Raw genomic sequence first — 14,236 nt, forward strand, 5'->3', positions numbered from 1 at the left:
CAATATACAAAGCATGTGGGCATTGTTGGCACATGATGGTATACATGATGTTAGTTGAGGAACATGAGAACGTGCCCGTGATTCTGTGAATAACCTGGTTAGGTCCAGTGATGGTATCTCCAGAATAGATCTGTGGACAAAGCTAGCAACAGACTTTGTTGCAAGAAAAAGTTCCAGGACCGGTGTTTCTGCGGTATAGACTGTGATTGTTGGTGAGAATCCTCATAAGGTTGGGAGGTTGTCTGTAGGAGAGAACAGGCCTGTCACCTAGGGCCTTCTGGAGTGTGGCATCCTGATTAAGGATAGGTTGTAGGTCTTTACTAATGCATTGTAGTGGTTTGAGTTGGGGGCTGTACGTAATGACCAGTAGTGTTCCGTTGTTGGTTTTTTTGGGCCTATCTTGGAGTAGCTGGTCTCTCGGTATTCATCTGGCCCTGTCAATTTGTTTTTTTGTTTCTCCTGGTGGGTAATTCAGGTTTATGAATATTTGGCAAAGATCTTGTAGTTTTCAGTCTCTGTCAGTAGGATCAGAGCAAATGTGATTATACCTGAGGGCTTGACTATAAACAATGGATCTAGTTGTTTGTGCAGGATGGAAGCTAGACTCGTGTAGGTAAGTATAGCGATCAGTGGGTTTTCGGTAGAGTGTGGTACCAATCAGGCCACCCTTGATTTGTACAGTAGCGTCCAGGAAACGTATCTCTCACGTGGAGTAGTTGAGGCATTAGTTGATGGTGGGGTGCAGATTGCTAGTCTCTGTGGAATTATTCTAGAGTTTCTATACCATGGGTCCAAATCATAAAGATGTCATCAATGTATCATAAGTAGAGGAGGCATAATAGGGGACGAGAGCTGAGGAATCGTTGTTCCAGGTCAGCCATAAATATATTAGCATATTGTGGGGCCATGCAGGTGCCCATAGCAGTTCTACTAATCTGGAGGTATAAGTTGTTCCCAAATCGGAAATTATTGTGGGTGAGAACAAAGTTACAGAGGTCAGACACCAGATTGGCTGTGGTGACATCAGTGATGGTATTCCTGATCACTTGTAATCCACCTTCGTGTGGAATATTAATGTACAGAGCCTCTACATCCATGGTGCCAAGGATGGCGTTGTCAGGAACTTTTCCAATGTTTTTTAATTTCCTCAGGAAGTCAGTGGTATCTCAGAGATAGCTGGGAGTGTTGGTGGCATAGGGTTTGAGGGGGGAATCCATGTAACTGGATAGTCTGGTGGTAAGTGTACCAATACCCAAAATGATAGGGCATCCAGGGTTTCCAAGTCTGTGGATTTTGGGAGGTAAATAGAATAATCCAGTTTGGGGCTCAGATGCTGTGTCTGAGTGAATAAGGTCCCGGGTAGCAGCAGGGAGTTCCTTAAGTAGTTGTTGCAATTTCTTTGGAATTCCAAAGTGGGATCTGTAGAGAGAGGTCTGTAAAATGTGGTGTTGGAGAGTTGTCTGGCTGCCTCCTGTTCACAGTCTGACTTATTCATGATGACAACTGCACCCCCTTTGTCAGCTGGTTTGATTACAACGTCTGGTTTATTTTTGAGACTCTGGACAGCATAGCATTCAGCACAGTTGAGATTGTGTCTCATTTGGTATTGTTTGTGTATAATGTCAGTCTTAGCACACACCTACTGTGGAGCACAAAGGGACACACATCTCAAAGAACCATTATTACTGCATAAGATGAGGAACTTCCTCTTCTCTGTCAGATTTTGCTGGGAGTTGAAAAAAGGGAAACATTAACTATCTGAGACTATTAAGGAGAACAAAGAACAAATGCTAATGCTAATGATGCAGATAAAGACAACTGCTCTCTCTGAGGCCAACAAGGGAGGCGCTGTTGTCATCATGAATAGGACAGACTACCAAAAGGAGGCTGTCAGGCAACTCTCCAATACCACATTCTACAGGCCTCTGTCCAAGGATCCCACTGAGGAATACACAAAGAAACTACAGCATCTGCTCAAGACCTTCTCTATAAAAATACAGGAAGCGATTTATACAGACACACCCCTTGAACCCAAACCAGGTTTATTCTACCTGCTACCATGCTCCAAAATATCTGTTAGTCTATAAGGTACCACAAGACTTGTTGTTGTTCTTGAAGCTACGGACTAACACGGCTACCTCTCTCATATGCTCTATGTGAGAGGCCAAAAGCCATTGAGAAGGAATTCAGGGGGTTTCATCCATGTAATGCTAGATAGCCTGGAGGCAGAGCGTGCTGGGGAGAGCACATGCATGGGCTCAATGGACACTGCTACAAACAAAGCACTGGTCAGAAGTAAAGGGGCATGCACACACCTACAGTGGGCCATGCACACACTATCCAGAGAGGCACTACTCTATGAAACAGCAAATTTATAAACCTGGGAGGGGGTAAACCTGGTTCAAAGTCCCTGCTCCAGAGCAGCAGTTCACAGCTGGATTTCCCACATCCTGTGTGAGGTTCCAAACGATGGGACCACAAGTTATGAGGCAGCACAAGGTGCTCTATCTCAGCCACCCACCCTTCTGGTATGGTATTGTTTTTACACCAAGTTACAAAGGGGTAAACTGAGGCACAGTAAATCTGAAAGGAGATGTTTAAAGCACCAGCCTTTGGCAAGTTAAAGGGGCTGGATCCTCAGCTCATGTAAATTATTTGGGTTCTACTGACTCAAATGCTAAACGCCAGTGTGTGCCAGCTGAGGCTGTAGCCTTGAAACACAGGAGTCTTCACTCCCCCAGCTTCCTACTGCTGTAACACCTGGAACACACTTTAACAGAAGAAGGCCAATTCTTTCTACGTACATTTCCATCTACCTGAACTGCAGCAGAATGTAAGTGAAAATTAACTGGGCAGAAATTAAATCTGAGCTGGAGTTCATTTGTTAGAGTCTAAATTAGTCTAGCCATGCACTTCCAATGAGTAAAAACATCAGTTCTATGTTTCTGTGCATGCATAAAATTCAAAGCTAATCACAACTTGGTCAGGTTGAAGTGTTGTAAATTTATAAGCATTTTCTTAGACTTCTCTTATGCTAGTGCCATAAAAATGTACCAAAAGGACTTCATGGTAGTTTATAAAAACTTTTGGTTTGTATTAGTTTTTACTTCTTTTCAGATCATCCACACCTCTGTTAAAGTTGCATTCATTTAATCAATCACTGTATTATCAAATAAGATACCAGAGAGATTTGTCTAATTTACAGATACGTGACAATTTTTTGGCTTCTTCTACACTTTTGAAACCAACCTGAAAAATATAGTTTTGCTAAATTCTCTGGTGCCATTGATCTTTTGTTGCATTACCTGACCTAGTTTTTCAGTACTTTTTACAGTAAACCTTTAGATTAAAAAGCTGACAGCTCTTACATAATAGTCCAACAGATTTCATGGTTACTTGTGACTTTTATCTGAGGAAATGATGTATGTCTACTATTCATAAAATGTGTTCCTGGGAGTATGTGTAAAGAAACTCAAAACTGCGTATTTGAAGTACTGGGAGTGGTTTGCACATTCACACAGTGATATATACATAACTCTTCTCAACCCAGATTAGCATTCAGAGAAACTGCTGCTCGCTGAAGGAAGGCTTGATTACACAGACCAGACTTCACTGCAACAGAAGTGAGTGATCTCTAAGAACTGACTATGCCAAAGAAACTGACGTCTCTGATTTCTCTCTCCTCTTTTTCAATTTCACTTTCCAGTCTTATTCTGTCTCCTTTAAATACATTGCTGTTACTTAATAGAAAAAACTACTGCCATCTATGGCACTTGTAGACCAGATATTTAAAATCATCTTCTTTGTCAGTGTTGGGAATTGTATTAAACATGGAACTGAGGGATTAATCATACAAGGTAGAGTCAGATATAGTAATTAGTTATGTTAAACAAAACCTGTATGTATTAGCTTGTAAGTGTACCTCAAATACACCTACAACATAAAAGCTATACTGCCTTTAGGCTTCTTTTGACAGCTTGTTGCACTGAACTGTCTGGAGGTTTTGTGATCTTAACAAACACAAAATAAACTAAATGTATAAACCACAGTAGGTGTCCTGAGGAGGAACAGGGATTATTTTTATGAATCCACTTTCATAGTCAGGATGCTTTTGTCTAACGTGGGATACTGTAGAAGAGGCAAACACATTTAAACAGAGAAAATATACATGAACATGAGAGAGGCTCTGATTCTGGAATAAGTTGCTTTGAAGCCCTATATTAAGTCAAAAGAATATTCTTCTCTTATAAATAAAAGTTCATCATCTATGTAACCAGCAGTGCTGGAACAATTTATACAGTGTGGGTGCTGAAGCCACTGAACAAAAAAATGTAAACCCTCTACAGTATATGATGGAAATCAGTTCAAGACAGGAGGTGCTCCCATTCCCCTAGTTCCAGCCCCTATTTGTGTAACCAGCCCAAGGACAGGTTTAAGTCAAAGGAATGAAATGGTTACTAAACAGTACTCAGTGGTGCCTTTAGGCTTCTCACTGGTCATATTTTACACCATTCCTTCTCTTTTCATTCATTCACTTTAATACCCCTTGCAGCATTATTATGGAGTTAGGTCAATAACTAGTATAACTGATTTCAGCTGTATTCTTCTTCCTTTGCAATTCAGCCTTGGTTAGTTCAGTGTGCAGATTTTTTTTTATTTTGAAATCATATTGTAACTGCTTGCCCAGACTTTTACTGTTCTTATGATTCCTGCCTTCAGTTAACAACTCCATCTGTGCACAGAATATACCTGAGCACATACCCTCCATTTATAGCCACTTTAATTTAACAGCCTTATATTTACTGTGTGATTTGACACACAAAATTTTGCAAAATACCCTTTGCCAAAAATATCCTGCTATAGCATTCTGCACTTTCCAGCAGCCATTTTGTACTGGCTTGCTGAAACTTTTGCAAAAGACATTCACACCCTGAATTCTCTCCTGGAGATTTTACTTTTATTACTTATTCTTCTTTTTCTTAAGCTAAAATAAAATGCACTGACATGCTAAAAGTATGCAGTTGCTTTTCATGTACAGGAAATCATAACACAACATATTTTTTAATCTCAAAGACTTTACATGGAGACAAAGGTGTTTTTCAAACTATGTACAGGGTAAAAACACAAAGTGGTTCCGCACAATTAGTTTAGTTTCCTATTTCCAGGAAGACAGGCTAGTTCAAGGTTCACGCTATTCATCTGAGTATTGGATAGTAGTAATTTGTATCAATAGAGCCATAGCTTATCATTTTGTTTCTTTCTTTTAATAGATATATTTTCTGTTTTTATAAGAGGTTGCACTCATTGAGGTGATTCAGTGGAAGTGAAGGTTTCCATTTTAATTGCCCTCTTTTGGTTGCACTGATCTGCTAGACAGCCTTCAGTCTTAACTTTTGGTTGTGTTGTTCATGGAGGGGAAATTATTTAATATAATAGATCTGAACTATGTGGGAGTACAACCTGAATAACTGCACATATTGTCCATGAAGCCCTTTTCCAGAATGGTTTTAAAACTCAGTTTTCCCACTCTCTGCTCCTACTTTGCAACACAAGTCTTTTGCTACTGCTAATCTAATCCCTGCCATGTTTTTCCAGCAGTTTAAGCACAGGAAAGGAAATTCGGGGTCGGGGGGAAGGATACATGAAGTATCTCTCATATTGTTATGCAGTTTACTATTTGAACGTTTTCTAATTCCACTGTTGCAAAATCTGAAGTTTGCACTCCACGGATCTTAGATTTTTTAACTCAAAACCGAAGTCAGCACAACACAGAGTGACACAAAATGGAACCGAATGGTGTAATCTTTCTAGTTTGGACCGGGGAGCAAAGGCCTCAGGAGTATGTGGCACAAAGTTCTGCACTGCTGTTTGGTAGTCATATGTTCCTAGTGAGCAGGTAAGAGGCGCAGTAATTATACTCAAATACAGGTTATCCTCACTATAAAAGTGTCCTGGAATGAAAGCCTCATTGGGAAGTAATTACATTTAATAGAAAACATGGCTTCTATAAAGATAAATAAGATTTTCAGCTGGTGTGCCTTCGGTAGAGCTAAGCTGATTCACACAAGCTAAAGATCTAGCTTATTCTGCATCCTATAAACATTGCACTGGTTAACCCTGGTAATTTTTTCAAGTTTAATTATATATAGAGCCTTTACTGCTCAAAATTTTGGGGATCAAAGGCACTTCGAAGTAGCATGGGCACTTCAAAGCACCTGCAGCTACACAAATGCCAGCACTTCAAAGTCTGACACGTCGAAGTTGCTGCAGGGCAGAATTGGCCTAATGAAGTGCTGTATATTCACTGCAGCGCTTCATTAGTAATCTCCCATCACCCTGATTACCATGCCCCATTTGAAGTTGGGGGCAAGTGTAGGAAAACCCTCTTTTTAATAATTACGAATGGAAAAAAAGCAGATAGTTCCTTGGACATTAATGGAATAGCAGTGTATTTGTATGTTATACAAAACAGTAACTGTTATGCTGTGGGTGCACCAGCCCACTGACCAATACCATTTCATTGTTACCTGTACTCTCTCTCTTGTCTCATCCTTATATTGTTAGCTGTTCAGGACAGGGACCAACAATACTGTTCTGTTTGTACAAATGACTAGCACAGTGGGGTCCTGGTCCATAACTGTGGCTCCTAGGTGCTATAAATATACAAATAACAAACAATAACAACAACAACAACAACAATAATTAGGTGCTTGAACATTCCGGGCCATGGACCTGATGTTTTGCTTTTAATTTTTTAAAGCTAGTTCCTTTCATTTGGCTTTTAGATAACAGTGTTCTTTAGAAATGGCAGAGAGATACCTATCACAGAGGTAGCCGTGTTAGTCGCTATCTTCGAAAACAACAAGAAGTCCTGTGGCACCTTGTAGACTAACAGAGAGATACCTGGTTTCCTTATTCCTCTTCATCTTACAAGCACATGTAGCTGCTCCCTTCATGAAGGGAAGATCCTCTCATTAACTACAAGAAGTGAAAAGATAAACAAAAAGAGACATGCGTGTTGAATAGTAACAGAGAGGGAGCTGTGCTAGTCTATATACCATCAAAATAAAAAGTAGTCAAGTGGCACTTTAAAGACTAGCAAAATAATTTATTAGGTGAGCTTTCATGGGACAGACCCACTTCTTCAGACCATAGCCATACCAGAACAGACTCACTATTAAAAGCACAGAGAACCAAAAACAGTAATCAAGGAGGACAAATCAGAAAAAAATGATCAAGGTGAGCAAATCAGAGGGTGCAGAGGCGGGGAAGGTCAGGAATAAGATTAAGCCAAGTTTGCAAACAAGCCCCTATAGTGACTCAGAAAATTCCCATCCAGGTTCAAACCACGTGTTAATGTGCCAAATTTGAATATAAAAGACAGCTCAGCAGTTTCCCTTTGAACAGTGGTGCAAAATTTTTTTTTCAGTAACACATGTACTCTTAAGTCACTAATGCATGTTACTGAAAAAAGAATTTTCATTAATGACTTAAGAGTACGTGTGTTACTGAAAAAAAAATTATGCACCACTATTCAAACAGCCGAGCTGTCTTTTATATTAAAATTCAGCACATTAACACGTGGGCCATGTCTACACTAGCCCCAAACTTCGAAATGGCCACGCAAATGGCCATTTCGAAGTTTACTAATGAAGCGCTGAAATGCATATTCAGTGCTTCATTAGCGTGCGGGCGGCTGCGGCACTCCAAAATTGATGCGCCTCGCCGCTGCGCGGCTCGTCCCGACGGGGCTCCTTTTCGAAAGGACCCCACCTACTTTGAAGTCCCCTTATTCCCATGAGCAGATGGGAATCAGGGGACTTCGAAGTAGGCGGGCTCCTTTCGAAAAGGAGCCCCGTCGGGACGAGCCGCGTGGTGGCAAGGCGCGTCAACTTTGAAGTGCCGCGGCCGCCCGCATGCTGATGAAGCGCTGAATATGCATTTCAGCGCTTCATTGGTAAACTTCGAAATGGCCATTTGCGTGGCCATTTCGAAGTTTGGGGCTAGTGTAGATGTAGCCGTGGTTTGAACCGGGATGGGAATTTTCTGAGTCACTATAGGAGCTTGTTTGAATACTTGGCTTAATCTTATTCTTGACATTCCCCCCGGCCCACCCTCTGATTTGCTCACCTTGATCATTTTTTTCTGATTTGTCCTCCTTGATTACTGTTTTTGGCTCTCTGTGCCTTAAATATTGAGTCTGTTCTGGTATGGCTAAGGTCTGAAGAAGTGGGTCTGTCCCACGAAACCTCACCTAATAAATTATTTTGCTAGTCTTTAAAGTGCTACTTGACTGCTTTTTGTTTCAAAAAAAGACAGATTGTGTTATTGCAAATTAATGAAATGAGAGTTTAAACAAACTACACAAATAGATTTTGGCAAGTTTAGCAACTTCCTTGCAAAAACCTACTAACTGAGTCAGAGGAACCCAAGAAATTACTTTTATGGTGCATCAAATAATCAGGAATTATGCTTTACACTATATAAGATATTGGCTCAAGTGTTAATTACTCATGTATTTCTCTGGAATTAGCCTAAAGAAGTATGTTTCTGTGGAAACATACAAAATTAAAAGAGGAAGGAACATTTTATGGCAATGACTTGTGTAAACAGGAATTATGATAATGAGTGCATTGTGCAATGATTCCACCGAAACGCATCTAGGTTAGGGAGCTGACGGACAGACAGGCAGACACACAGAGTCCAACCAGTTCTGAAGCAGTAGCCACCAAACTGTATAGTAATACTGCTAGTTCACTAGCGTGGCTACTGCTATAGTGAACTAGCAATATTACTTTCAGGCTACGTCTATACTATCCCAAAACTTCAAAATTGCTGCAGCTCACCACCGCGCAGGTCATCCAGATGGGGGGGGGTCCTTTGGAAAAGAACCCCCCCCCCCCGGTCTGGATGAGCCACGCGGAGGCGAGCCGCAGCAATTTCAAAGTGCCGCAGCTGCCAGCATTCTAATGAGGTTCTGAATATGTATTTCAGCGCTTCATTAGTAAACTTTGAAATGGCCATTTGCATGGCCATTTCAAAGTTTTGGGATAGTGTAGACGCGCCCTCAAAGTATATTTAATGTTCAAGCCAACCAGCCACACTCAACCAGCCAAATAGCCACATGTGGCTAATGAGTAGCACAATTTATCAACCGGGGTACACTGAGCTCTTCCAGGGGGTACAGCAACTCATCTACATATTTGTCTATCTTTACAACAGGCTACATTAAAAAAAACACTAGTGAAGTCCTCAAATTATGATTTAAAGCCTTCTAGTTGTAGTGAAGACACCATGTACATTAGTTAAAACCTGCCAGTGACTCATGCCCCACATTGCAGGGGAAGGAGACACCCTCCCACGAATCTCAATCAATCTGACCCACGGATGGGGGGAAAATTCCTTCCCAACACCAAATATGGTGACCAGTTAGACCTTGACCATGTAGGATGGACCCTCCAATTAGACACCTAGAAAAGAATTTGGTGCAGTGACTCAGAGCTGTACCCATCCAGTGTCCCATCACCAGCTGCTAGAGATACTTGTTGCTAGCAGTGGCAGATCTGCTCCAAGTCATGGTAGGGAGCCTCATCACACCAATCCCTCCATCAACATATTAAGCTCAGTGTTGAAATGCGCTAGGACTTTGCCCCCACTGCTCCCCTTGGAAGGCTGTTCCAGAATGTCCCTTCTCTGATGGTTAGAAACCTGTACATATTTTCAAGTCTTAACCTGTTGACGGACAGCTTACGTCCATTTCATCTTGTGACCACATAGGCATTTAACTTACATAAACCCTTTCCCTGCCTCCTATTTATTCCTCTGAAGTATTTGCAGAGAGCAGTCATATCTCTCCTCAACTTTTGCTTTCTTAGGTTAAACAAACAGAGTTTGCTCTTTGAGTCTCCTCTAATAATGTAGGTTTGCCATTCCTTGGATCATCCTAGTTGGTCTTCACTGTACCTGTTCCACTTTGAATTCCTCTTTCTTAAACTTGGGTGACTAGAACTACATACAGCATTCAAGGTGAGGTCTCACCCCTGCCTTGTATAACATTTCACTGTCTCTCCTGAAAATGCCTTGCCTGACACATCCTTGCACTGCTTTACCCTTGTTCATGACTGCATCACACTGACCATTCACAGGCATCCCGTGATGAACTTTCAAGTCTTTCTCCTCCTCTGTTGCTTTGAACCAATACATCCTCCCTTTATAGCGGAAAGTCTTGTTGATTGTTCCTCAGTGCATCACATACACTTACGTTTCATTTCTATTACTCCAGTTTTTCAGGTCATCTAGATCTTGTCGTCTGATATGCTGGTCTTTCTCTGTATTGGCAATGCTTCACAACTTTGTGTCATCTGTAAATTTTATTAGCGCACTTCAGCTGTTTGCGCCAAGTCATTAATAACATTCAATAATTGGTACCAACACCAGTTGCTGAGGAACCTCCCTCCAGACTGACAGTTTACCATTCAGTCTGACCTGTTAGTCTCCCCTTTGTCCAGTTCCTTATTTACCTTTTGATTCCCATGTTGGTCCCCACCTTCTCCAAATTAACTAATAATTTCCTATGTGGAACTCTATCAAATGCCTTACTGAATTTCAGGTAGATTAGACCTATTGCATGTCTTTAGTCTAAAAACTCAGTTATGTTCTCAAAGAAGGTGATCAGGCTCGTCTGGCTCAATCTACCTTTTGTAAAACCACTCTTTTTCACCCCAATTATTGTTTATGTCTATGTTTTTAACTATTTTCTTTCTCAAAATTTGTTGTAAGCTCTTGCATACAAGTGAGGTCAAATCAAGAGGCCGGTTTCCCAGATCACTTGGTTTTTCTTTCTTAAAAATAGGAACAATATTAGTAAGTCTCCTGTCATACACCATGACCCCCAAGATTGCAGATTCATTAAAAATCCATGCTATTGGGCTTACAATTTCATGTGCCAGTTCCTTTAATGTGCTTGGCTAGAGATTACCTGGGCATCCCAATTTCAGACCATTAAGCTGTTTGAGTTTGATTTCCACCTTGGATGTGCTATTATCTTAGCATTCAAGAACACTGAATCAAGGACTAATACCCCGTTGTACTAACACATATGGTCTCTGCCCAAAAGCGTTTATAATCTAAGTACAAAACAGAAGACAACAAATGTATAGGTGGACAGGCTGGATGGGAAGTACAGTGAGACAATATTGGTCAGCAACAAAGCTTTAATTCATCAGTTGAGAAACTACCTAGTCATTTCCTTCTGCATGTGGCCCATGTCAGTGTTAGTCATCATTTTTTAAGTAACAAGAACCCTGACTATAGAAGTATCTGTCTATTTAGTGCTCCTCTCCTAACAGATTATCTGGGGTGCTCCACAAAAGAGTTTAAAACAAAACGTTAACTGGAGCCAACAAATAAAATGGCACAAACCCAGAAGATAGACCGGGGGTCAAAAGTAAAGGAAAATTTTCATGGATGGTCCAACCCAAAATGAAAAGCCTAGAACTGAGCCTGAGCTCTGAAGAGAAGGTGATGGTTCAACAAGAGCCCAGTGCAGCATTACGGCCCAAGAACAGCAATACACAACATTAGGCAAATCCCTCCTCCTCCTAGTCAGGTTTCAGAGTGTGGGCTCCACTCCCAAGCCCAAACATCTACACTGCCACATTAGCCTCACAACATGAGCTCAAGTCATTTGATGTGGGCTCTGAGAGACTCTCTGCAGTGGGGTGACATCCCCTTTGCCCTCTGCTCCCCCAGTATATTGCCATTTTCATTCAGAGAGCTCAATGCACTTTGTAAAGGCGGTCACCAGTGCTATCCTCATTTTACAGCTGATGAAACAGAGGCACGACATTGCCGTGACTTGTCTGAGGTCATCTAGCAGACCTGTGGCAGAGCTGAGACTAGCACCCAGTGTTCCTGAAGCCCAGGCCAGTGCCCTACTAGGCCATCCTGCCTGAACTGGTTTTCTAGAATGTCCTGTGGATTGTACTAAATTGGACTGATTTAAAAAAACAACAACAATGCATATGTACACAACGGTGCACATTACACAGAAAACTACATTTGTTGTCTGGGGCTTATTGAAGGTTTTCTGCTGCATCAGCTGCAAAATGCACAAAGTGCCACTAGGTCTGTGTGGCTCCAAATCACTGCTCATATTAGTTGTTTCTACTGCCTCTGAAATTTGCCATGCAGGGACGTCAGATATAATCTATCAGTTCAGTGTTATATAAAAAAAATCATATGCAAACAGACAAGATTGTGCAAGCTTGAAGCAACTGTTTCTCTGCAATAGGCTTAGTTTATATTTCCATCTAGAGTAGACTAGAACTGCAATTCATCTTCAGTCTGGTCCAGACTTTGAAAGACATTTACTAATCTTACTTACATCCATGTAAGTCCATGTCATCTTGCTCTCCTGTATAAAGGGCTCTGTGAAGAAGGCTGAGTTTGCATCAAAATGTGATTACTGACTGATGGGAGTGATTGCCCATCTTAAATTCATACAACTGGGGTACTCCTGGAGTCAGCTAGAAGTTTTGTCCCAAGACAGAGTGAAGTGGAGGAGACTTGAAGATGACCTATGCTCCACATGGAGTATAAGGGTTAAGAAATAGTAGTAGCAGTAGTATCTCCCGTCTGCTGGGAAAACAGCTACAAAAACGCACCCATCACTTGTACTAGAGAGACAATAGCAGTGTCTATGCGTGCACGCTACTTCGAAGTAGCGGCACTAACTTCGAAATAGCGCCCGTCGCGGCTACACGCGTCGGGCGCTATTTTGAAGTTAACTTCGACGTTAGGCGGCGAGACGTCGAAGTTGCTAACCTCATGAGGGGATCGGAATAGCGCCCTACTTCGACATTCAACGTCGAAGTAGGGACCGTGTAGACGATCCGCGTCCCGCAACGTCGAAATTGTGGGGTCCTCCATGGCAGCCATCAGCTGGGGGGTTGAGAGACGCTGTCTCTCCAGCCCGTGCGGGGCTCTATGGTCACCGTGTGCAGCAGCCCTTGGCTTCTGGCTGCTGCTGCTGCAGCGGGGGATTCATGCTGCATGCACAGGGTCTGCAACTCGTTGTCGGCTCTGTGTATCTTGTGCTGTTTAGTGCAAGTGTGTCTGGGAGGGGCCCTTTAAGGGAGTGGCTGGCTGTTGAGTCCGCCCTGTGACCCTGTCTGCAGCTGTGCCTGGCACCCTTATTTCGATGTGTGCTACTGTGGCGTGTAGACGTTCCCTCGCTGCGCCTATTTCGATGTGGTGCTGCGCAATGTCAATGTTGAACATCGACGTTGCCAGCCCTGGAGGACGTGTAGACGTTATTCATCGAAATAGCCTATTTCGATGTCGCCACATCAAAATAGGCTACTTCGATGTACGCTTCACGTGTAGACGTAGCCAATGAGCAATAGTGGTGTAGTCTAAAAGCTGCCTACCGCACTCAGCTATTGCTCCATTCAAATGGAATCCTGCAGTACCATTTGATGTCAACGAGGCTGTATACATGGTAAATCAGTTGCACTGATCACTTTCCCAGATAATTGGACCAACAACTGTTGGCCACATGTGCTACATTCACAAGCGAGTGAAGTGTAAGCATGCCCCATTTATTATTTATTTATTATTATTATGCCTTATTTATTAGAATAAGTTTCCGATGAAACCACGTTAGCACGTGACCAGTTTTGTTCTTATTGGAACTCACCAGACGTGTGTAAGCTGCTATCTATAGCATGATTTGAACCTGGGATGCCTTCATCATAGTCAAGGATGATACCATATCTCCATGGATCAACAGCATCGGTTGTAGGAAAGGAGTATATGTAAATCAGGTGGATTGATCACTTTCCCAGATAATTGGACCAACAACTGTTGGCCACGTGTGCTACATTCATAAGCATAGTATACATGTATACATGGTGTTGAGGGAATTGTCTGGCTTGCAGTCCTTTTTACAACTGGTGATGATGACAATCCCAATGAAGATTGGGGGACAGGGATTTTTCTTTGGGGTCCACATTTTCCAGTTTTTCTTCAAAAAGTGGATAATGATTATTTTTTGATAAAAATTTCAATTCTTGGTAAAAGCATTTTAGTTTTCAGAAGCCAATATTTTGATAGAGAATTGATTTTCTAAACGAAAAACCATTTTAAAAATGTTATTTATGAAAACTCAGACACTTGATGCATGCATGGCAGGTCTCTGAGGAAGATTGTTTACTTTGTCACCTTGGCCCCTGAT

General features: G+C 41.8%; 1 protein-coding gene across 1 annotated transcript in view; it reads left to right on the top strand.

The window, feature by feature from the left end:
• The first annotated feature begins 3,587 nt into the window (after positions 1 to 3,587).
• HPGDS (hematopoietic prostaglandin D synthase) overlaps positions 3,588 to 14,236 on the top strand; it is a 50,560-nt gene continuing 39,911 nt past the window's right edge. Inside the window, exon 1 of the mRNA XM_074993597.1 lies at positions 3,588 to 3,623. The gene's annotated coding sequence lies outside the window, so the exon portion shown is untranslated. The remainder of the gene's footprint in view (positions 3,624 to 14,236) is intronic.

Source organism: Carettochelys insculpta, chromosome 4 (genome assembly GCF_033958435.1).
Source record: "Carettochelys insculpta isolate YL-2023 chromosome 4, ASM3395843v1, whole genome shotgun sequence".
NCBI classification, from domain to species: Eukaryota; Metazoa; Chordata; order Testudines; family Carettochelyidae; genus Carettochelys; species Carettochelys insculpta.